The 12,032-nt window shown below is 37.2% G+C and overlaps 1 pseudogene; it reads right to left on the reverse strand.

Annotated features, from left to right (window-relative positions):
• Positions 1 to 1,840: 1,840 nt before the first annotated feature.
• LOC144615156 (EF-hand calcium-binding domain-containing protein 13-like) overlaps positions 1,841 to 12,032 on the reverse strand; it is a 99,003-nt pseudogene continuing 88,811 nt past the window's right edge.

The raw sequence follows: 12,032 nt of genomic DNA on the forward strand, positions 1-12,032 counted from the left end.
CTATTTTAAAAATGGGCAGAGCAATAGAATAGGCATTTTCCCAAAGAAGACATCCAAATGACCAACAGGTGCATGAAAAGGTGTTCAACATCACTAACCATCAGGGAAATGCAAATCATAACCACAATGAGATATTGCTCAAACCCGTTAGAATGGCTATCATCAAGAAGACCGGAGATAAGGATTTGTGATGATGTGGAGAATGGGAACCCTCATACACTGTTGGTGGCAATGTAGATTGGTGCAGCCACTATGGACAATAGTATAGAAATTCCCCTCAAAATTAAAAATAGAACTACGATATGAACCATCAATTCCCCTTACAAGTGTATATTCAAAGGAAACGAAAACAGGATCTTGAAGACATACTCCTGTGTCTATTTCAGCATTATTCACAATAGCTAAAATATGGAAACAATCTAAGTGCTCATCAACAGATGAATAAACAGAGGTAGTGTGAAAATAGACAACAGAATATTTTTCAGCCATGAGAAAGAGAGAAATCCTGTCATTTGCAACAAGATGGTAGGATCTTGAAGTCCTTATGCTTAGAGGAGATAAGCCAAAGACAAATGTTGTATATATCGCTAATATGTGGAATCTAAAAAAGCCGATCTCACAGAAAGAGAGCAGAATGGTGGTTACCAAGGACTTAGGGGGTGGGGTGATTGGGGAGATACTGTTAAAAAGTACAAATTTGCAGTTAAAATGAATAAATTCTGGAAATCTAATGCTGTGCTGATCTAATACTGTATTACATAATTGAAAGTTGCTAAGAGACTAGATCTTAAATGTTCTCACCACAAAAAAAGAAATTGTGATAATTACGTGATGTGATAGAGGTGTTAGATAACATTACAGTGATAATTATATTGCAATATATAAATGTATCAAATCAACACATTGGACACTCTAAACTTACATAATGTTATTATATGCCCATTCTATCTCAATTTTACAAAAAGGAAAAGAAAAACTCTGTGGAGGTGGAGTGGGGGGAAAAAAAAGCTCTAAGTCACTAATATTGAGGATGAAAATGAAGGTATCATTACAGATGAAGCAGAAATCAAAAAAGATAAAAAGCAGATGTCAAGGACAACTTTATCCAATACATTTGAAAAGTCAGATGAAGTGGACAAATTCCTATAAAGACACAGCCTGCCAAAATTGACAGGAAAATAGAATATTTTCTTGGTAATACCATACAATTTCAGAAATTAAATCAATAGTCCAGAATTTTTCCATAAATAAAACTCTAGGCCCATAAGGCTTCACCTGTGAGTTCTGCTTAACATTTGAGGAAGAAAAAAAATCTCTTACAGAGAATAGGAAAGTAAAGAATATTCCCCAACTCTTTTGAAAACGTAACAAAAATGATATTCAACAATACCAGTCATTAAAATAACGCAGTTATTTTGTACATTTATAAACATCTGCTTCCTTGAGCCAATGCCGCAGGCAACACCCCCTGAGGTATTCCTGGATATCAGCATAGTTTACCTTCCAAAGGGTTAACACGTGGCGAAGGGCCTCACGGACTCTGTTGTACTCTGTGCATGGCATTCTGACTGAATACTGCCCGTGCCAGTCAGTTCACAAAGTGACCTCATCTCCCAAGTACCACCACCCACAGGGATAAAGTAGGCCCAGACTCACCCATCTGTTCAGTTTCACAGAGCTCAGGCTTGGCACACTATGGTGGCACTGGTGCTCACCAGTCATCTCACTGCAGCGCCCCCCCCCCCCCCCCAGGGTGCCCTCCATTGCTGTATATCCCATCCATACATCTCCCATCCCCACTGGTAGATGATGGCCTTTACAACTAGATGCATTCAGACTACTAACCATGTTCAGGTCCATGTCTTAATACTTCATCAAGTAAAACATTAGCTGCATGAAAGTCATTGTTCATCAATAATGCCTTGAGGCTAGAGACATCAATTAGATCATTCTGGAGAATTTGAATAGTAATGAAGAGTAGCTGTGTAACTGAGAAAAAAAAAAAAAGAGCAAAAACGTGCTTCAACAGCAGAAATAAGAGTACATTGTTCACTTTCACTTAATGGGCTTGAGTTGCATAAAAGAACTTTACATGAAATTACTAGTAGTTTTAAAAACCATTGTGTAGGGGCGCCTGGGTGGCGCAGTCGGTTAAACGTCCGACTTCAGCCAGGTCACGATCTCGCGGTCCGTGAGTTCGAGCCCCGCGTCAGGCTCTGGGCTGATGGCTCGGAGCCTGGAGCCTGTTTCTGATTCTGTGTCTCCCTCTCTCTCTGCCCCTCCCCCGTTCATGCTCTGTCTCTCTCTGTCCCAAAAATAAATAAAAAATGTTGAAAAAAAAAAAAAAACAAAAAAAAAAAACAAAAAAAACCATTGTGTATTGTAACAGCTAGCAGTTACTGAACACTAAGTGCTGGAGACTCTTCTGAGTACTTCTACTTTACCTACTTAAGTCTATTATTACCTATAATAATTCCAAGATAGGCATTATTATCCCCATTTTTCAGATGAAGGAATTGAGGTTAGTGAGATTTAAAAAAAAAATTTAATGTTTATTTATTTTTGAGAGAGACAGACAGACAGACAGACCACGAGCGGGGAAGGGTCAGAGAGAGACAAAGATGCAGAATCTGAAGCAGGCTCCGGGTTCGGAGCTGTCAGCACAGACTCCAACGTGGGGCTCAAACTCACTAACCGCGAAATCATGACCTGAGCTGAAGTTGGGCGCTTAACCAACTGAGCCACCCAGGCGCCCCGAGGTTTGTGAGGTTAAGTGATTTACTAAAGAATACACTGGTATTAAGTGGCAGGGCCAGGATTCAAATCCAGGCACGATATTTCCAAAGCCCATGCTCTTAACTACTGTGCCTTTCAAGTAGACGTATGTAACTGGTCAACCATGATGCCTACAGCTACATAATACTTCATATGTGGACCCTGAAATAATTGTGAAGCATTACAAAGAAGTTTACATCAAAACTTTATTGCCTTATTTCACTTAAAGTTATGTTACAGAGACAAAATAAGAAGAAGAAGAAGGTGCTGTTTCTGTAAGTCGTGCTCTTTATATTTATCTTATAGCCCCACAAATCTTGACAGCCTTGGTCACTTTCCAATGCCTTCAAACAGTTGTGGTTGTTGATGCTGTTTAATTTAATCCACATTTTACTAGCTGTTCTCAGCAGGAGGGTTGGTTTCACATAAGCTACTCCATCATAGTCAGAAGTAGAACCAGGTAACTCAAGCTTTATAGGTAAATTTGATGCCCTGCTCTGGTTGAAAATTACTGTTTAGGTTATTACTTTACTACAAAGCTATAGTGATTAAGACCATGTGGCATAAGAATAAATAAAAATCAATGGAATGGAACTGGGAGTCTAGAAATAAATCCATACATTTCTGATCAATTGATTTTTTACAAGGATGGCAAAACCATTTATTTAAGGGGGAAAAGAATGATCTTGTCAACAAATGATGCTGGGGTAACTGGCTATCTGCATGCCAAAGAATTAAAGTGGACTCCCATCTCACACCACATACAAACATTAACTCAAAATGAATCAAAGATTGAAATTAAAAGGCTAAAACTATAAAATTCTTAGAAGAAAACATTAGTATAAATCTTAATGATCTTGGATTATGTTTAGACATGATATCAAAAGAAGTGACAAAAGAAAATATAAACTGGATTTCACCCAATTTAAAAACGTTTGTGCTTCAAAGGACACCACCAAGAAAGCGAAAAGACCCATAAAATTAGAGAAAAGATTTGCAAATCATCTATCTGATAAAGCTATAGTATCCAGGACATAAGAACCCTAACAACGTGACAAATAACCCAATTTTAAAATAAGCAAAGGGTACATATCTCTAAATGGCCAGTAAACACATGTAAAGATGTTCAAAGTTATTAGCCATCAGAAAAATGCAAAACAAAACCACGGTGAGATACTTGTGAGACTAGGCTAGAATAAAAAAGACAGACAATGTAACAAGTACTGACAAGGATTTAAAAACTTTTTTTTTATTTTTTAATGTTTTTATTTATTTTTGAGACAGAGACAGAGCATGAACGGGGGAGGGGCAGAGAGAGAGAGGGAGACACAGAATCGGAAGCAGGCTCCAGGCTCTGAGCCATCAGCCCAGAGCCTGACGCGGGGCTTGAACTCACGGACCGCGAGATCATGACCTGAGCCGAAGTCGGACGCTTAACAACTGAGCCACCCAGGCACCCCAGTACTGACAAGGATTTAAAGAAATGTACAATGCTGTTGGGAATGTAAAATGGGGCAGCTGCTTTGGAAAATGTTCCAGCAGCTCCTCAAGTTGAATGTAAAGTTACCACGTGACCCAGCAGTTCCATTCCTAGGTAGGTACCTGAGAGAAATGTAAATGTACGTCCACACAAAAACCTGTACTCAAAAAAATGTACACATGTTCATAACAGCATTATTCTTAGTGGCCAAAAAAGGGAAACAACCCAAATGTCTATGAACTGATAAATGGCCAAAGAAAATGTGGTATAACCACAGAATATTATTCTACCACGAAAAGGAATAAAGTACTCATTTATGTTATAATGCAGGTGAACCTTAAAAACAGTATGCTGGGGCGCCTGGGTGGCTCAGTCGGTTGAGCGGCCGACTTCAGCTCAGGTCATGATCTCATGGTTTCGTGGGTTCGAGCCCCATATCGTGCTGACAGCTCAGAGCCTGGAGCCTGCTTCAGATTCTGTGTCTCCCTCTCTCTCTGTCCCTTCCTCGCTCTCTCTCTCTCAAAAATAAACATTAAAAATTAAAAAAAAAAAAAAACAACAGTATGCCAAATGAAAGAAGCCAGACACAAAAAGCCACAAATTATATGATTCTAGTTATATGATGTTCAAAAATCAACACAGATAGAAAGCAGACTAGTGGTTGTCAGTGGCTGGGGAGAGTGGGGAAATAAGCACTACAGGGTACAGGGGTTTTTTTGACGTGATGAAAATGTCCCAGAAGTAGAGTGTGATGGTTGCACAACTTTGTGAATATACCAAAAACCACTGAATTGAACACCTTAAAAGGATGAGATTTGGGGCTCCTGGGTGGCTCAGTCGGTTAAGCAGCCGACTTCGGCTCAGGTCATGATCTCGCGGTCCGTGAGTTCGAGCCCTGCATCAGGCTCTGTGCTGACCGCTCAGAGCCTGGAGCCTGTTTCAGATTCTGTGTCTCCCTCTCTCTCTGACCCTCCCCCGTTCATGCTGTCTCTCCCTGTCTCAAAAATAAACATTAAAAAAATTTTTTTTTTAAAAAAAGGATGAGATTTTATGGTACGTGATTTATATCTCAGTAAAAATGTACATTTGATAAATAATGCCATTGATTATAAAGGTGTTCTAATTTTAGAGATATTCAAACGTGAAGAAAAAAAGACATTTGTTTCCCCAACGCATTTAGAAATACATTGTTGGCAGGGGTGTCTGCATTTGCGGAGAGTTCTTTGGTAGGTGTTCTCTGTAGACATGGGCGTTTAGGGAAAGATGCTGGTGTTGAAATGGTTTCCCTAATTTCAAGGAGCACGAGAGGAACTTTGGGGACAAAGACCAAGCAATTGTCTTTATGCAGCAGGGGCAAAATGATGTGGTTAGGCCACAGAAATGACATGGTAGTAAGAATGATACAGGGATTAATGGCCCAAGCATTTAAAGAAACTAGATAGATGAAGCTAAGATTTCTATAAATGAAATCAATGGCCAGTCCATTTGGGTAAACCTGAAAACTCCAAAGGCCTGTCTTGAGACAGCACAGAGGGTAGTGGTCCTTCACCCAATTTCCACACCTGATTTAATTCATAGATCCAGAACCCCTTGAGTGAAGAAAAATTTATCTCCTCTTGAGGAAGGACTTTATATTAACAGCAAAGGTATTTACTGTGTATCTTCTTCAACCCTGTTTTATTTCTTTTCCCTCCTTTATAACTTTGTCCCATTTTCACTTGTTTTTTTTTTTTTTTTTTATATCGCATAAGCTGCTTGAAATCCTTTTTGACACTATAGAGACTACAAATTAAACACTTGAAATCCATTTAGTGATTTTTTTTAAATGTGATTTCATTATCTTTATTTTACAGTCACTTCTTTAAACTGGAAGTATTCACTTACCTACGGACTCTTTGAAAGGTGGACTTCCTTTAATTCTTTCAAAGAAATCTTTTAAATTCACCTCATTATTATCTGGAAATATCAAAATCAAGCATATTGTCATTAAAACCCTGATACTCAGTCAGTACACAAAATAAAGGCTCTGATTAACAATACCTAAAATCTCATTCTACCTTATTTTCTCTCTCAAATGGCTGAAACTATTTCAATGTAATTTTTCATACTTTCAGGAACCACACCTATTGATCAGTTAATGATATTAATAGTTCACTTTTTTTGACTTCTTACTCAAAAGTAAGAACTTAAAATAACTTTTGAGTTCCTTATGTATACTAAGTATCCTTTTATGATGCTTCACATTTATTAACTAAAATATGCACAAGAATTCATTCTATAACATGCTTGATGTGCCTATCCTTAAAAGATGAAAGCAAAGAGAAATTAAATAACTTGTCTAGGTCACAAGAGCCAGAAAGTGCTCGAGGCTGTATTTGAACTAAGGCAGTCTAAGGCCAGAGGTGACAATGTTAACTATTGGGACACACACACACACACACACACACACACACACACGAAATAAAATGCAGTAATGTAACCACAGCAGAAAATATAGGGCTATACCTACAATGAAAAGACTTTAACTTATAACAAAATGGCAAGCTGGGTAGCACAGGAATGATTACAAATTCCTAAAGATGCTGTATGAAATACTTTATTCTATAAATGCATTATCAAGTTGTATGAAAAGGAAATAATAAAACGTTAAGTGGGCACAGAGATCCAGAGGGGAAAACCAAGTGAATACTAAGCCTACAGCTATTTGGGGATACATATTAGATCCAAAAGCAGCAAGGTGCTTGATTTAAATGTTCATGCATATTCATAAAAGAAATCTTGGGTCCTGCTACACGGAGAGTTTGAATTTAGATACCAAATGAAACTGGGATGCTTAAAGAATTTCAATCCAGTGAAAGGGAGATTAAAATATTATATTCACTGGCCCATGTAAACACCAGGGTGACCTAAATCTTCCCAATTTTGAGAGGCAGTGGGTAAAAAAGATCACCTGTGAAAAATCTCCTGCAACTCATGTGGGCTTAGGGTCTAAATTTATACCACTCTCATGATATGAAAAACTCCAGGTCAAAACATAAAAATTGATTGAGGTCAATAATAATCTATGGCAAAAGCAATAACCAATCAATGCTGGGGAGGTACTCTTAAACCTAAGACATGCTCATGGGATTCCCATAGAAAAAACAAGCTGGTTAAGATAAACCCCAAATAAAAAGCCACCTAAAACTGGTAAAACTCACCAGCTTCTAGAAGTATTCCCACACGATTTGACACTTAAGAGTGGATGTAAATAGGAAAGGAGATCAAGTTCACAATACATGAAGTCAAAGATGGAAAACAAAGATAAATATGTGACCACTTGGAAACAATGATCAAGACTAAATAATTATTCTTCTGAGATGTAATGAAACCTTGGGTATTTCCTTTGGTTAAAAAAGCAGAATGGGACAAGCAAAATAAAAGGTGAAATTGGGTCTCCTCTGAAGAAAGACTGCAGATCAAAATGAAGCTGCTGATGTCATGTCTTTGTTTTATTACATAATGGTATTTTCCCACCCATGCTTACAAGAAATGAATGCTAATTATCTAAATAAGCATATGTAGAGTATGAACAGATAGATACGGTCAGTAAATAAATTAGCAGACTATTTTGGCTCTAATTTATATCAACCTAGGCCTCACTGCGACTGCCTTTAGCATTTTACCTCCATATAAAACACTCTAAAACTGGTTCCTATAAACAGGAAAAAATGAGCAGAATCTCAAGCCAAAAAAAATGCTCACCACCGATGTCACAATATTTAAGGGCTTCACTGACGTCCTCCTCAGCTAAATTAACATTCAAACTTTTCAGGGCATGCTCCAAGTTACGTATGCCAATCTTGCCATTATCAACACTTGTCAAGATATAAGCAGCTTCTTTAACTGCTACAAAGATAAATAAATATATATAAGATACTATTATTTTAAAAAATGCAAAATAGTTTGTCCAGAGTCCACTATAGGTGAACTCTCAATTTAAGTATATATATTTAACTAAAATCTCTGCAGAAAAAAAGCAAAGTATTTTCTACTTGTAACTGACAACCTATTTATTTCAAGCAGCATTTAAAAAAATTAAGGGCGCCTAGGTGGCTCAGTCGGTTAGGCATCCAACTTCAGCTCAGGTCATGATCTCATGGTTCCTGGGTTTAAGCCCCGCATTGGGCTCTGGGCTGAAAACTCAGAGCCTAGAGCCTGCTTCAGATTCTGTGTCTCTCTTTCTGCCCCTCTTCCACTTGTCCTCTCTCCCTCTCTCTCTCTCTCTCTCTCTCTCTCTCTGTCTCTTAAAACTAAACATTTTAAGAAAAGAAAAAATTAAACCAAAAAATTATATGCAGAATATGATGGGTTACCTGAATCCACTCATCCATTAAATACTGAGTAAGCTGTGACCCTTTCTTAAATAATAGTAACATCCTGTACATGTAGATCTAAAGACTTCTATCAACTGATGAAATAAACGAAAAAAAAATGCTAAAATTTGAGATTAAAGCTCTTGATCTCCAGGGCCACTACCAGTCTATATTGTGCTTTTGTGTGAATTGAAAAAAGGCACCCCTCTCTATGTATCAATTACAAAGAGGCATACCTTCCTCTAGGTAGCTGCAATCTAGCATTGGTGGTCCTAGCCTGGAGAGCACAGTGGAATGTAGAATGCATTTCAGTCTCTACTTGTACCCTCTCAACCAGGCATCTTTGTGCAAGCACAACCCATACAACCAAATGTAGTCCTGTTGATACCACACCAATTTAAAATATAAAACATGATCATTACTGGGAGTTTCAATTTTTTGTCAATACCATTTCTCACCCCATTTCTCTCTCAACCCCAAAACGAAGTTGTCATGTATGTTTCCACAGTCCGAAAATCGTTGCATTATACTAACAGATCTAAACCTTCAGTTGGAAAGAATACCATAATACCATTTTAGACCTATATTCATTTTTACTAACATTTATTTTATAGCTACTAAGACCAACAATGAAAATTTCAGCCCTCTTAAAGAGTTTCCTTTAAATTCCTTGAAGACAGGGACTGAATTTGTCATGTCTGTAAATAAAATTATAATACATTATATAGTTGGTACTATGAGAAAAATGTGTGCCAGATATGAGCACTGAGCACTCAGATATAAAGCACTGAGACAGTTCACCTAACCTATAACTCTGAAAAGTCTTATGGGTTGAGGAGTGATGTTTGAGCTGAGTTTGGGGGGAAAATGTGAATTTGTTTGACAGAAAATATACAGAAAGGAAACAGCACATGCAAATATACGGAACCAAAAGCACATGGAAGATATGGAACCAATTTAAATTATAATAAGTAATATGGTTACAGAATAAATACAAATGCAGAAGTGATGAGAGATGAGGCTAATGAGATAAGAAGACAGATTTATTGTCATTCTTTAATTCCATAAATATTCACAATTATATAAGTCAATAATATAAAAGATTTGAAACAATGCCTAGCACAGTAAATATCATCTAATATTAGCTATTAAATTAGCTATTAATAAGGGGCTTCTGAAAGCCAAAATTGTGCTAGGATCTGGAGAAACAATGCTAGGACTTGTAGCAAAATGGAAACATGGTTCTTGGCCCAATGATGCTTCCAGGCACGTAAGAAAAAGAATCATTAACCAAATAATCAAAAATGTGACTAGAAAACAACCAGATTTTAACATGGGCAGAAGACCTAAATAGACATTTTTCTGAAGAAGACATACAGATGGCCAACAGACACACGAAAAGATATTCATCACCAATCTCAGGGAAATGCAAATCAAAATAACAATGAGATATCACCTTACACGTGTCAGAATGACTAAAATCAAAAACATAAGAAGTAACAAGTGCTGGCGAGGACGTGGAGAAAAAGCAGCCCTTGTGCAATGTTGGTGGAATGTAAATTGGTACAGCTGATGTGGAAACAGTATGGAGGTTCCTCAAAAAGTAAAAACAGAAATACTATTTGACCCAATAATTCCACTACTGGGTATTTACCCAAAGAGAACAAAAACACTAACTCAAAAAGGTATATGCACCCCTATATGTTTATTGCCGCATTATTTACAACAGCCATGATATGGAAGTATCTCAACTATCTATCAATAGGTGAATGAATAAAGATGTGGTATATTATGGAATTTGACAAAACCATGGAAAAGAATGAGATTTTTTTTGCCATTTGCAACAACATGGATGGACCTAGAGGGTATTATACTAAGTGAAATATGTCAGACTGAGAAAGACAAACACCATATGATTGCACTCATATGTGGAATCTAAAAAACAAATAAAAAAAAGAAAAGCAAAATCAGACCTATAAATACAGGAACAAACTGATGGTGGCCGGAGAGAAAGGGGGATAATGGGTAAAAGGGGTAAAGGAGAGTAGGAGATACAGGTTTCCAGGAATGTAATGACTATGTCATGGGAATAAAAGGCACAGGAAAGGGAATATAGTCAGTGATATTGTAATATTGTTGTATGGTGACAAATAGCTATGTTTGTGGTGAGCATAGCAAAATGTATAGAGAATCACTACACCTGAAACGAATATAACATTGTGTGTCCACCGTACTCAAATAAAAAAAGTTTAATGAGAAATTATATTATTTTGGTCTTAATGAATTAAGATAATTCAAAGTTCTCTAATATTTTTGCTACTTTTTTTCCTAAGTAAGCTCTACACCCAACATGGGGCTTGAACTCATGACCCTGAGGTCAAGAGTTGCATGTTCTACCAACTGAACCAGTCAGATGCTCCTACTTTTGTCACTATATAAGCTAAAATATATTGAGCATTTCTAGTGTCATTTAAAAAAATATTAATGGGTATTTATAGTATGAAGTAAATGCTATGAAAAAGACATAGTTTAATGAAAGCTTATAATAAAAGAAGCTGACCTCGACTAGCAGATAATGACAGGCTCCCTAGAGGAAATTGACATTCATTCAATTTTTTTTTTAATGTCTATTTTTGAGACAGAGAAGGAGACACAGAATCTGAAGCAGGCTCCGTGCTCTGAGCTGTCAGCACAAAGCTCAGCACAGGGCTCAAACTCACAGACTACGACATCATGACCTGAGCCAAAGTGAGACACTTAACCAACTGAGTCACCCAGGCACCCCATCACTCATTTGAAAGATGAGTAAACATTAACTAGGCAAAGAGTGTCAGGGAAAACTATTCCAGGGAACAAAATACGCAAAAGCTTTGTAGTTGGAGTTCTAAGGAAATGAAAGAAAGCCATTGTACTTGAAAATGCAGAAAGCAAGGGTAATGGTACAAAATTATACCAGAGAGCTAGGACATGCAGGATTTTGATCTTTAACAACAATGAAAAATGTTTAAAGAGTTGAAAATAGGGGGACATCACACAATCAGATTACTTTTTTGAAAAAAAAAAAATTACTCTGGCTGGAGTGGGAAGAATGGACTAGGAATCCATTGGCACCTGGCAATGATCCTAAAAAATAACTCCTTCATAGGGAATGCTTTCTTGTATACATATATAAAGTCCTTACCATCTGCTGTTGGTAGTTTCAGATTTGAAGACAAAGCCTCTTTCCTAAAGTCTGCAAATTTAAATAGAGAGATTATGCCATAAGGAACAGCATCCTGATTTTACCCAGTTTGGAAGAAAACCAATGGATAAATTACATACTTCATTTCTCAATAACATTTAGCATTGACCATCCCCTTCTTCTCAAAATCCTCCACTAGCTTCCAGAATAACGTTCTCTACTCATCTTCCTCTTACTTCTT

Source organism: Panthera onca, assembly GCF_046562875.1.
Source record: "Panthera onca isolate mPanOnc1 chromosome E1 unlocalized genomic scaffold, mPanOnc1 haplotype 2 h2.Chr16_ul_14, whole genome shotgun sequence".
In the NCBI taxonomy this organism is placed as follows: domain Eukaryota; kingdom Metazoa; phylum Chordata; class Mammalia; order Carnivora; family Felidae; genus Panthera; species Panthera onca.